Here is a 13,615-nt window from a genome sequence, read left to right as displayed (position 1 = left end):
AAAAACCTTAAAGTGAATAAAAGATACATGTTTAAAATGTAACCATTAAATTATTCAAAAGTGAGTTGAAAATTAATCTATTACATTAATAATAAAACCGAAAATATTGTGCGCATCATTGGGCAATTTAGAGACTCATGTTAAAATTGAAATTTTTCAACCAACTACTTGGTATGTTTAAAGAAGAATTTTGAATCCTTAGGTTCAAATCTAAAATAGATTTGTATCCAATTCTGCAGTTCATTTTGGGGTAATTGGAACAGACATAATTTATGTTTTTCTGCAGATGGTTGCGCCTAATTGTACAAAATTGAGTGGCAAGCTTAGATAAAGACATATGCTTACTTTAAATGTAGCTATGTAGTTCGTCGTCAGCATTTTATTGGGCGGTTAACTAACCTTGCGTCTCATGATAACCTTCGCCTAATATTTAAATGTCAATCAAGCATTATTGGGCGAGCGACTAGCGTCCAGTGCCAGGTGGATTTGACTCGGGTAGTTTTATTTTACCAACATAATCATATGGTAGTTTGAAAACTTTGTATACTGCGCATGAAAAGTTTTTGCAGCTTAAAATTACGTAGCAATATTCTAGAATCCCCTGGGATTCTACTTTACATCCACACCTACTAAACTTATGCCTTTAAATTTTAGAAAATAGCTTTCCAGCAAATGCTGTAGAAATTTTCACCAGTGTAAGAAACAGCAGCTGTGCAACTCTTTTTTATTTAACTGGATAGGATAAAAGTTACTTTTTTTGGAAGCCTTTAAAATTTACCAAAAGCCAATTGCTAGATATAATAAATTTAACCCGGAATGTTTCTTTTGCCAACATAATCATAAAACTTTGTATATTGCGCACAAGAAGTTTTTGCACACTTAAAATTGAGTGGCTATTATACCAATAGTTCTAAAATTATATGGCCCTAAACAAAAGTACAACTGCACAAGCAAAATGTTCTTATATTTTTAACTACTATATTTGCTTTATTATTGCCAATATTTTACCAGAACAAATTTTGGGACAGATACACAAACCAGATTTAAATTGTGTGCAAACTGGAATTTGAAGATAAAATTTCAGCTTTGTTAGGATTGCAGGAATTAGTCTCTAAAAATCTTATTTGCACTCCATGACACCTAAAAATTTGGCAAATTTGACAGATCTCAAATGCTAAAGCGACTGCATTCCAAAATTCCTAGCGGCCCAGAAATCCTGACAACCTTTTTTGCTTCAAGCCTCTGCAAAAAAATGTCTGTATATATATATATAGCTCCTGGTGGGGTTTCAGTAAGAATTTCACACCAAAAATCTTTGGCAGAAAGGGCCTGAAATGCAATGGAGTTACAAGATAGATTGGTCACAAAGTTATATTCAATCAAAATTGAATTGCACCGTTTTTTAAAACGTTCTTCATAAGACAACAAAATTTGAAATACGCACTAAAGGCAGTGTTTTTTCTGGTCTTTTAAAGCTAAGTTTATGAACACTTCATATGATATGTTGAAGCAAATATGGGGTTAAAGATTTTCATGCATTTCTAAAGTTTTGTTTATGTTGACATATGTAACTACAATTAAGATGAGAAAAGCAATGAACGGAAAAAAACAAAATTTCGGGTTTGGGTTTTATCTTCTGTATTGCAAAACCACGCAGATCTTTTGTAGAACACATTTATTATGTTATTACTCGTCTTTTCAGTCTTTTTAATCGCGATTTTAACTGGCGCTGCAAATTACAGTTAAAATGAGAAGTCAAAATCCATTATTCGTTAACAAATGTTGATTTCGCTCCCGCGTGATCTTTCACCGCTTAAACTGTGCCGTCCAGGAAAGATTATAATACGAGAGAAAGCTAACTTTTATTGCGAACGCTACTTTACATTTTTTGTTAGTTTCAAAAAAGAATAAATGCAAAAATAACAGTGCCAAGTTAACGGCGCTAACTAGAAAATATTTTTTAATAATTAATTGTAAAAACATTTTTATAGGAGTTGACTAGCCATAAATTAGATACTGCCATGACACGGATTAAGTAATCTTATTTTTCTTTATTTTTTGGCAACATTTTTCATTTAGCGGCGTACATTAATGATTTAAAATAATTATTTAGAATTGCTATATATTCAAGCTATGTATATGATTTTTTTGGTCTTGTCCGGAATTTTAGATTCCAGTTAAGTGGAAAAATTGCAAAGGGCTGTACTAGTTCAATAACCTGAAGCAAACTAGTAACTTTCATAGTACAATATTCGTAACGCTTCAGGTGGTTCTGCTTTCTGATGTAAACACCTAAGGATTTTCCTGTTTAAAATGACGACCCTAAAAATAGTCGATCTTGAAGGAAACAGATGTAATAACGTGATAAATAAAAAATAAAAAAACAAGCAAACTAAAAATATAGGCTGCGGTACCATATAACGTTTATTTAAAACGCATACGACTTTATTTCCATCATCTCAGCAGGATTTTGAGTTTATTAAGGAACTAGTGTGAAATATTGCAAATGAAATCGCTCTGCACACGTATAATTGAACAGCACGGACAGTTAATTAAAACTAGCAAAAAAGTAATTTACATTTTAAAATACCGATTAGCGTAGGCTTTTAAACCAGTTAATGCATTTTATTTGAAAACGGTAGTAATATATTTCCATAAAAACGGTAGCAATATTTTTCCATATATGGTATGGTGAGTTTAGACAAGGATTAAAACTTGTTTGCACGGCAAAACCAGACGCATTACAGATTGGACGACTGTTGAAAGTCGATGATTCCCCTCCCTTCCATTTTGCCCTCCTTTATCAGTGTCAGTGCTTCTGTGACGTCATCAAGCTTGAAGTATTGAAGAGGCGGTGGCGAAATCTTAAAGCCGAAAGATAAAATGTCGCATATACCAGTATTGCAAGCAAGTCATTTCCAGCCAAGTTATATGTAAAATAACTTAAGTCTAAATCAAGTATTTTTGAATAAATAAAAGTCAAGTCGCAGTCCATTTCATCGGTTTTCCAAGTCAAATTCCAGGCAAGTCATAATTAAAGCAAGTCAATTTCACGTCTAGTCCTTGTCATAAAACTCGCACGTTAAGCTATTATAATTCAGGGTAAACTCATACGATTATGAGCAATACCTTCTAAAAACATACCAAAAAGGCAATAGAGGGCAAGCAAATTGTGAAGTCGTTTGTCTAAAAGACTTAAGTTAAGTAATTTTGGCCAAAAGACTTAAGTAAAGTGATTTAAAAGAGTGACGTAGGTGCATTTAAGTCAATGCAACGCTGCTGACATATGAAATTAAGATGTTTTGTTTTTATTAACGTGTTTAAACGAAAGGTCTTAAACTACCAAAAATAATTATCAAGAGCACAAATTTCTTTCGAAACTCCAACGAAAAGGAATGGCAGTTCTCACCTTTTTCTCGGTCAAAAGCAGAATGAGTTCCCTCAGCTGGCGAATCTCTCCAACGTAAACGCCCTGGATCCGGCGCGAGCCAAAAACCAGGGGTGGGAGGGACAACTTTGCTGCGCCCCCGTACAAACCGACCATCACATGAACGCCGTTCTGTAAAACACACAAAGTTCTTCATATGGGCCAGATTTGCCAAGATGCGCCTGATGTATGATAACTAAGATTATTTTCGAACCACATGGTGGATATAAAAAAGTGTCGAAGAAATGTGAAAGCATGCCTCGTATTACTTTAATTTGAATTTAAAAAGCTTATTTTAATATTGGTGTTAAGTTTACTTTACGCTTACAAACGTTTAGTGAAAAAGACAGCGTCGACAAAGCTTCGCCGTCATAATTACGCTTAGGATTTATAAGCGTATTTGTAAGGATACGATGACCGCAAAAAAGGTTCAGAAACACTGCTGCCAATTAATGTAACTGAGGCCAGCTCTCGGTATCTCTCAACGGTATTTATCTTTTATAGCTATTTACCGGTTGTAGGCACTTGTTGGCCCTTTCTGCCGTGACCGAGGTATTTACGAAGTCTACGATGGCAGTGAACCCGTTCCTGACTCCTTTCACGCAAGTTTGTTGTAAAATGGACATCTCGTCTGCATCGCGCGTCCAAAGCACTGTGTCGTCACAACCGCGTTGCCTGGCAACTGCCAACTTGTCTTCCTGTGCAAGAACGCTGATGTTACGACCGGGATTCGATTTAAATCTATCAGTGTTGTAAACAAGGCATTTTGAGATGACTTAAGCTAAGTAGGCTACCATTCAATTTGTGAAAATACTTTAACTTAAGTCCAAGACAAGTTTGTTTTATTTTATTATTTTTTTTTTTTTTAAATATCTTTAGTCCAAGACAAGTTTTTCTTTATAAAATAACAAGTCAGTTCCCAGTCAAGTCATTTTTAAAGCAAGTCAACGACAAGTCAAATCACTAATATCAAATTCAAACGATAAACAAGAATTTTTTTTCCGATTTTAAGTAACTATTCAACTAAAACATAACAAAAAGCAACATGTAGTTATTTAATCGTTCTACAAAACTTGGAATAAATACCTCAATTTTTTGATAATATGTTAAATGAAAACACTTTTCCCAATAACTTATGTCCAAGTCAAGTCATTTATGAGATAGACTTAAGTCAAGTCAAGTCATTTTAAAATAGTGATTAAGTGCACACAAGTCATTAGAACAATGGCATTTATAATAGAAAACAAACCTCAGTTTTTAACCAAAAACGTAAAATAAAAAAGGTAAACAACAAATAGCTGCAAACCGCTTTGACTTAATTAATTTCAAAATCAAGCGCATTTTTTTACTTTTGAACGCAAATATAGACACTAATGCTATGAATATAATATTTCCGAAATAAAGCGCTTAATTTATTGAACCATTTATTTATTGACGTGAAACCCATAATGCTAGAGCCACAGAAAGGGAAAACCCTGTAGATGAATTTTAATAACGTTTTTATGTAACATGACACATGACATTGTTTAAATACGGGAATGCCGGAGATTGTTTTTCTGTCATAAACTTTCGGAACAGCAACAGAGCTATTTTATTGGTGGTTTAAATACAAATGATGTGTGAGGCTCCTAAATTATTCCTGGTTTACAACAAAACAACAAAATTAGGCACTCTATAGATGTAACAATAAAACAAAATTAAAGGCCGTAGGGGGCAGACTTCTAAACTTTTTATGCACACACTCTACGGCGCCTACGTCATGTCTGAAAATTTGAAATTATACGATGTATACTCTTTTTAAACCAATGCAAACCATAACAACGCATAGCAAACCAAAAGACAATCGTCAAAAACAAGAAATGTCCCGAAATAATTTTTCGTCCCATAAACCCAAACATTACCTACCCCGATATCGGCCACAACGATCTTAGTTGTGCTCGGAAGAATTGCTTTTGCAATCTGAAGACACCAGAGTCCCAAACCTCCGGCTCCAATGATCAACAGTACGGGGTTTCCTATCAGAAAACACACGTTTTAATTGTAAGCTATCTGGATGAAATCGTTTTCCGAAACACACATTTAGGTTTTCTGATATAGGCTATACCAGTGTTTCTTAACCTTTTTCACTTGGGGGCGCACCTAGGGACGTATGAAAACGTGGAGGCGCACCTTACGAGCAAAGCGAGCGCGAAATTTTTTAGGTGTACCGATATTTCTCTTAAATTGCCTGTAGCTTTCATTATATGGGTTTTATAGTTGCAACACTTAAAGGGACTTCCAGTCTTTGAGACTGAAAACGTTATTTTGTCGATTAAAGTCTTAATCCGATTAATTTTGCACTTATTTCGTCATGTTTTTCCTTTCGCTCGCAGCGCACCTAGCAACCTTCCATGGCGCACCGCGGCGCCGCGGCGCACCGGTTGAGAAACGCTGGGCTATACATACACTATACAGGGTGTCTTTATATGTCGTCTCAAAACTGATACATAAGTGTATCACACTTTAATCTGTCAAAGGTTTTCTAGCTTCTGTGTGTCGCTAGATATTTCTAATAATATGCAGGATGAACTCTACAACGGCCAACTCCACAACGTACATAAACAACACATCGAACAAGCCGGGCAAAGTACTGCTTTAAGGTTATTTCGCGGATGGCGGTAAACTTTTTAATTGCTTTTTTAGTTGGCTTTTAGACTTCGCATGTTTTAAAATCGCCTTTAATTTTTGCTATTTGCCAAAAAAAATCACCCAAACCTAACTATTTTGCAGTCGATATTCGAACTAGGGATGTCCATTACTATTAGTTCTGTGTAAACATAAGAATAAAGTAATCGCAATAACTTCATTGTTATATTTACAGAAGTAAAATCGTTACAATTAAAACGTTCAGGATATTTTGATTAAAATGTGCTTTGCCGTATGAATTTTAGTTACCTTAAATTGTTAACCTGATTTTTTAAGCAATATTACCTTGTTAGATGGAAATCACTAAGTTGGATCGTGAATTTCGCTTTTTTATTAGTTATCGGATCGGCGCCGATACCACAACATTGGACGAGTGCCGATACTATCCCTTGGTATCGGGTATCGGTTTCAATCCGATATTATCGTACACCCCTATCTCTAACCAAATTGTTTTGTTTGGTTATCCCAATTGTAACTCAAAACCGTTTGATAAATGGCCGAGTTGTTAGCTCAAATCTACCCGTTGGATGGTGTTTTTATTTTACATTTTACTGCAATAAATATTGCATTACTAGATTTATTAATTTTTTTTTAATAATTTTTTTTCATCACTTATTTATTTTTTTTTTCTTAATATTAAAGTTGGATATTAGTGACATCGAACGTCAGGCACAACTTTTTTCTTACTTGCGTTGCGATGTTCCCCTTTATGGCTTAACCTTGTGAAGTCATCCCTACATTTTTATGCGTTTAAATATCAAATTCTTTATTTTTCTTGTTTTTTTTTAGTTTGGGTGCAGGTAATAAAGTGTCAAAAGTAATAATTTTAGTATTTTACCCAGTGAAAAAATGCCAGGACACAAACCCCAAAGAGTTCCGGTTAAAGACCACCGTCATTTCGTTCCATTCAAATTATTGTTCTCTACCGTCCTATGACATTTGCTGCGTCGATTTACCCTCATATTTGTGGACAACGTCGATGTGTTGCTTGGCAGTTGTTGCGGCGTTGTATGCGGTGAGGGCCGAACAAGGCAACATACAAGCCATGTCGAGTGGAATTGAGTCGGGCAACTTGACGACGAAACTTGTGTCCGGAACCAACACGAAACTGGCGTACCTGAAAGAAAAGAAAGCACTCATGGGCACAGGAACACAGCATAATGTTAAGGTATTTGATTGGAGTTGACATGTATAGGTACAGTTTAGTTTATTACTTGTATAAGGCAGTGATAGCCAACACGTCGGTCGCGACATTTCACCTGTCTGATCGCGGCGAATATGTGTTACGTCATTACAGTAGCTGTCGCACACGAGCGGAACGTTAAAACAGGGCTGCGGAGTTGGACTCGGGACTCTAGGAGTCGGTTTGTTTTGCTGGAGTCGGACTCGGAACTCGGAACTCGGGACTCGAGTAAGATCACGTAAAACTACCCGAGTCCAGAGTCCGACCAGCGCATGCGCAGTACCAAATTTTAAAACTGATATGGCCACTAACTGGAAATTGTAAAGGTGGAATAGCATATGATGGATATTTTTTTTTGATTAATTATACGACACCCCTGTAAGTGGATTGCTGAATATCCACGTTATTTTAGTTACGTAAATTACAGGCTGTAGAGTTAGAGCCGGACTCGGGACTCGACAAAATCGCACATTTGACCTGAGTCGGACTCGGGTTATTTTTAATGGACTCCGCAGCCATGCTTTAAAATGACCAATTGTTGTCTGGTCAAGTCTAGTAAAGCGTTCTTTGACGTAACAAATTAGCCTTGGAATGCAACTACCGCTTAAAGTGTTTAATAGGTGTTCTTGTGACTTTTTTACCAAACCAATCGAGAGTCTCTAAAAATGTTTCAGTCGATTGCAACCAAACATAAGTTGGCTAAACCTGGATAAGGATTAGGGTAATCAGGTATATAGAAAGACAAATTGTATTGATTCTCGACAAGCTTTGGCTCAACCGTGCTTTATCAGGTCAATCGAGGTGATTTTTTTTTTCTACTTTGACCAGTTGAAGCACGGTTGCGCGAAAGCTTGTCGAGAATTCAGTACAAATTTGTCTTCATATAGTGCCATCTGGTTACCTTATCAAGAACCAGACAATACCGGCATTTACAAAGATTACATAAGGAAGGTGCTGCAGTTAAACCAGATATGTTTAAAATTATTAAAGATATATTTCATTTTTTAATGGAGCTTGTTTTGAATTTCACGAATTTGCTTGTCAAGTCATTTCGTGTGACTTTTTGCAAGTCATTGACTTTAAGTCATTACAACACTGACAATATCGTCTATATTGAACGTCCAACAGCTAAAATACTTGAGTCATTAAAAACAGTGGCTTTACACGTACTTAAGTCAAGTCATTAAGTCATTACAACACTGGCAGTATACTCACGGCCACATACCCTTATAGTAGGCTAATGTAAAGTGCATAATAAAAAAAATTCACAAGAGCCAATATTGAATGTTAAACGAACCCGCCGGGAATATCGAACCCGTAGTAGAGTCTGATGTGGCAGAGGCTCGACCTGCCTTCCTTGCAGTAGCCGCACTTTCCACAGCCACGCCAGGGATAGATCACCACACGATCACCGATCTCAAATTGTTCTAAATATCAGTAGTAGTGGAATTCAATATTGCAAACAATTCATTTTAAACCAACTTTAGTTCCATTCAAGTCTTACCAATTATAATAGTTTAAAGTTTAATTTTTATGACAAAAAGTCTTGACTAGGAATTGACTGGGACTTAAATTTTTTAACAAGATTACTTATTTATGTGTAGGGCCACGAGCTGAAATGACAGTTAAAACAAAACCCTTAGGCTGCGAAATCCTTGCGTTTTGTTTTAAAATAAAAAAATATATACTTTCTGTGAAAAATATTTCTCACGTCGAACATTACTCGGAATCAAATATCCCCAGAAATGTAAGCATCTTTCATTTTTCATGCGAATGATAAATGATCTATTATCAACAGTTTTTTGTAAAATGTAAATAAAAACACACGATTTCTAAACGTTTTGAAGAATATAAGAATTTTAAAAGTTTTTGAAGAAACGCAAAACTATCTCACCGAAAAACTAACGACTCTTTTATTGGACAAACTTCAGTTCACTAAGACATAAAAAGAAACTTAAAGCCCATACAGAATTAGCTATATATCATTTTGAACGTTTCGAATAACTCATTGTTCATTTTCAAAATTCTGTATAGACCTTAATATTCATTCTACGTCTACTGATAACTAAAACATTATTTTTAGAGGTTATCGAAACGTTCAAAATGCAACTTACTTCTGTATGGGCTTTGATATTCTGTGTACGTCTAACCTCAACCTCAAACCATTATGTTCCAAAGCTTACCGCCGGTTTGATTTTCTCCAATGGAGTGCACTCGTCCAGCTATTTCATGTCCCGGTACAGCTGGAAGTTTGTAGAACGGGTTGCCGGTAAAATGTATCACTTGGGTGCCAAGATCCAGCTTATCCTCCCATTGGTGAACGTCGGAATGGCAAACACCACTGAAAGCAGTCTGCGGAGTACAAAAACAAATACAAAAATATTGATCTACCGCAAATCAGCCTTAAAAAATTTGTGGTTCCAAAAAAAATATTTAATTTTTCTTAGAATTTTTTTTTTCTTAGTATTTTAGTACGTGTATTTTGTTGTCGCACTCTTATGAGTCTACTGCCTTGCAGCATGCACGCCTTGAACACGCGTTTCTCGCGTTGCTATTTCGCTATAGCGTGCTTAAGGCGCAGTAATTATTGGCTTACGTTGGAATGGCGATTGCATTCTGCGCCCTATATAACCGTGCGTGTTATTCGTTCTTTCATTCTACTTTACTTTTACGCCAATGAACAATAAACTTTCTACAAATACAACAGACGATTTTTTTATCGGTGCCGATCCGATATTGTTTAAAAAGTGATATTGTTTACTTGGCGGATCGCTTTTACGTCTTTGAAGTAAGGACAGAATTCAACAATTTTTCGATTTATGTAAACCAACTTTTAAATGTTTTATTGTTTTTTAATTGTAATGAGAATAACGTACTCCGTCTATACTCATCCGCCAATTCATTTCTAATATGATATAAAAGGGCGTATCTTTATGGAATAAAATACCAATGGCAGCAGGTTTCTGCTTGTCGGTCACTGTTTCGCTGACGCGTATATTGACAATAAAAAGTTTAAAAATTTTGTTTCTGGCAGCCTGTTTTGCTTTTAACCTTTATACCCTGAACTGCTATAATATGTTTAGACTCGTTTTTGATTTTAATATTATTTTGCTATGTATATGTATATCACCTTACCTATAGGAAATGACGATGCCAGTATAAGCGAAATATATATATTCCTTTAAAAAATGTCTGATCCTGGTTTAGGTTTCAAAACTTTGAGTTTTATTGTTCATAAGATGATGTGCGGACCTTTGAATCCAGGACTGTGGAGTCGGTTAAAAATAACCCGAGTCCGAGTCCTGAGTCCGGCCCTGACCCTACAGCCTGTATACCGCCAATTCACGTACCGGTAACTAAAATAAGGTGGATATTCAGCAATTCACTTATAGGGGTGTCGTATAATTCATTCACTCACAATACATGGTTGAAAAATGTTCCACCATATGCTATTCCACCTTTACAGTTTACAGTTGGCGGCCATATCAGTTTTAAAATTTGGTACTGCGCATGCGCGTGTTGGGCTCGGGACTCGGGTAGTTTTACGTGGTCTTACTCGAGTCCCGGGCCAGAGTCCGACTCCAGCAAAACAAACCGACTCCTCGAGTCCCGAGTCCGACTCCGACTCCACAGTCCTGCTTGAAGCTGCCTCGCGGATACCAAGGGGCTGCGGACACCAGAAAAACACTAATTTATTTTTTACAGCAGACCTGCCCAGAGCTACTGACCTTGATAACCAATCCAGCTGTTGGAGCTTGTGGTATCTCCGTGACATTTACATCCAAAGGCTCACAAGGTTTCACCAACTGGGCTCTCTTCATTGCAATCGGCTATTTAATTTCAGCTGCAAAAGTTCTGCTCAAACAGAAAATGGATATAGGGAGTTACTATTCGTTATGTTTGTATTTAAACCAAAAAAATCGGATCAAATGTAAAAGTTCGCTGCAGAGCTCGATTAAAACAACACAAGTTCGACTCTGACCGAGAAAATATGGTCGAGTCCGGCTTCGACTTTATAGCCTTGTGTTCAACACTTAACTGCTGTCGGAGCAACATTTTTGCGTCAAAAATTGTGGCTATAAATTGCGGGATCGATTTGAACCCTAATGCGATGTGATCTATGTTTGTTTTTCTTCGTTGAGGTGAACATAAAAATAAAACTGTATTCGTACATGCGAACATAAATTTCGCCGTAAATTTTTTATGCAGGTTTATATATAAATCATATTTGTCGGTTGTGCCGCCTACACTTTAAAGTTAGCCTATACACTGTCTTTTTTATTTGGCCAATTGAGTTAGATCGTGATCATCGCTAATTGATCGGACCAATAAAGTGAAAGGTGCTTGTCTCTAATAAGGCATATGTCTGATAATATCGGATGGAAGAGGACACCCGATGTCAAGTGATAGTATCTGTACTCTTCCCATACTGGGGTAACATCTGTGCCGATGCGATACCAAATTACTATTGTAATTTCAGTCGAATTTGCTATCCAAAACTGCAATTTTTAGCTTTAAAAATAAATTTATCAAAAAATAGTAGGTTATTAACTATTACGTATTTTAACATGTTGGCATTAAGGCTTAAAAAGTGCATTTTCCATTATATAAAACCGACCTAATTTCATGTACTACGCCGTGGCAAACATTTCCTACATATGTTTCTCACTATAGCTACAGGCTTGTCCCACATTAACCTAAATTGGAGACATCTTTCAAGTCTGAAGTGCTTTACAAAGTATAGCCTGTTAAAAATCATTATATTTTCGAGAACTCGTCTTGGACACTATTGCAAAAAAGTGCGTTTCCACAAATTTTCTCAGGGTAACTAACCGTATTTTACGCTTACAAAATATAGCCGACTGTAAGCCACAGAACGCATAATTGACTGTCTGTAGGAAATACCTAACAAATGTTTTTATCGTAAGGCGCCAGTTGTCAAAAATTTCAATTTGAATAGGAACTTTTGATGTTGTATTTTATAAGAACACGTAAGCATAAGGGCGCCAAAAATGCAGTTGTATAAAAAAAGATTCCCAATACGAGTGGAATCATACTACAAAACATGTAGGCCACTCTCTGCAATCAGCAGCCGTTTGTTGGCAAACAGTGACAAAGACAAACGGGTATTTGCGATGGTTACATGCTAAGCTTCTAGGCCAGTGGTTCTTAACCTTTTTCCTTGCTGCACCCCTTTCAAATTACCAACCAATTCTTGCAACCCCTTGTAGAATTGCTTAAACAACAAAACCATTGCAATTTCATTTTTATACAAGAAACTTATAACACAGTAAAACAATACCAAAATGTGAGTTATTTTTACATTTAACTGAGCAAAGAAATGAATTACAGTAAGACATTTTGTGTGGCTGATTCAGCATCCCGGCATCCCCTCGGAACATTTCTTTGGAGAATGCGAGCACCGCTGGCTTAGAAACCCTGATCTATAGGCAAAAAATGGCAGCTGAACGAAAAACTTCAACCTTCAAATATTTTCGAATGTAACCCTGCATAAGGCAACAAACAGATTACAAATTACCATTATATTTATTTCAAGGATAACACTCAATTATCATGCGCTGTACTGTAGTCTACATATTAAAAAGCAGCACTTTATAGGGAAAACCAACAGTTCTCCGTGCTAATTTCTATGGCTGCTAGGAAAATTGAAAATATTTACCGTGCGGCAACCGCTGACCGCGTTAAGCGCAAATGCTTAACATGTTTGCCTAAGTTGAGTTGTTTGATCAAACTTTTTTCGTGTAGTGCGGTGCTTCTCAACCTATGGGTCGCGACCCAAAATTGGGTGGCTGTTTGATTTGGTTGGGTCGCTGACCACATGTTTATACTAATTGAGATTGGTTCTGAGCAAAATGTCTCAATTAAGGAAGCAATACAAATAATGTCTTATCATAATTTTTAAAATTCGAAATTATTTATGCTATATCTACGTTTTGTTCGCTTACAAGAAGCTAGTTTTTATTTCGCTTACAAGAAAAAACAATTCGTCCCTGACCGACCGATTTTTTACCCAATAATTTTAAACCATACTGGAAAATCGCTGTGCGTATTTTACATAATTTTCCAGGCAACCTAAATAGATTTTACATTTCCATTCGCCAAGCTTAAGTGACGAGCGTCGCTTATGTTACCTACATCAGGGTTTGGCAACCTTTTTCTAGTCACGGGCCTAACACAAACTGGTAAAGACTCGGCCAATTAATTTTAATGATATCTATTAAAAATGATATAAGTTGACGACCCCTGGTAAAAGCTACGGGCCTTTCAACTTACTAAAAACAAGCAATAAACTGCAACTG

This window comes from Ascidiella aspersa, chromosome 4 (assembly GCF_963924565.1).
Source record: "Ascidiella aspersa chromosome 4, kaAscAspe10.2, whole genome shotgun sequence".
Lineage (NCBI taxonomy): Eukaryota > Metazoa > Chordata > Ascidiacea > Phlebobranchia > Ascidiidae > Ascidiella > Ascidiella aspersa.
Note: the sequence above shows the minus strand (reverse complement) of the source record.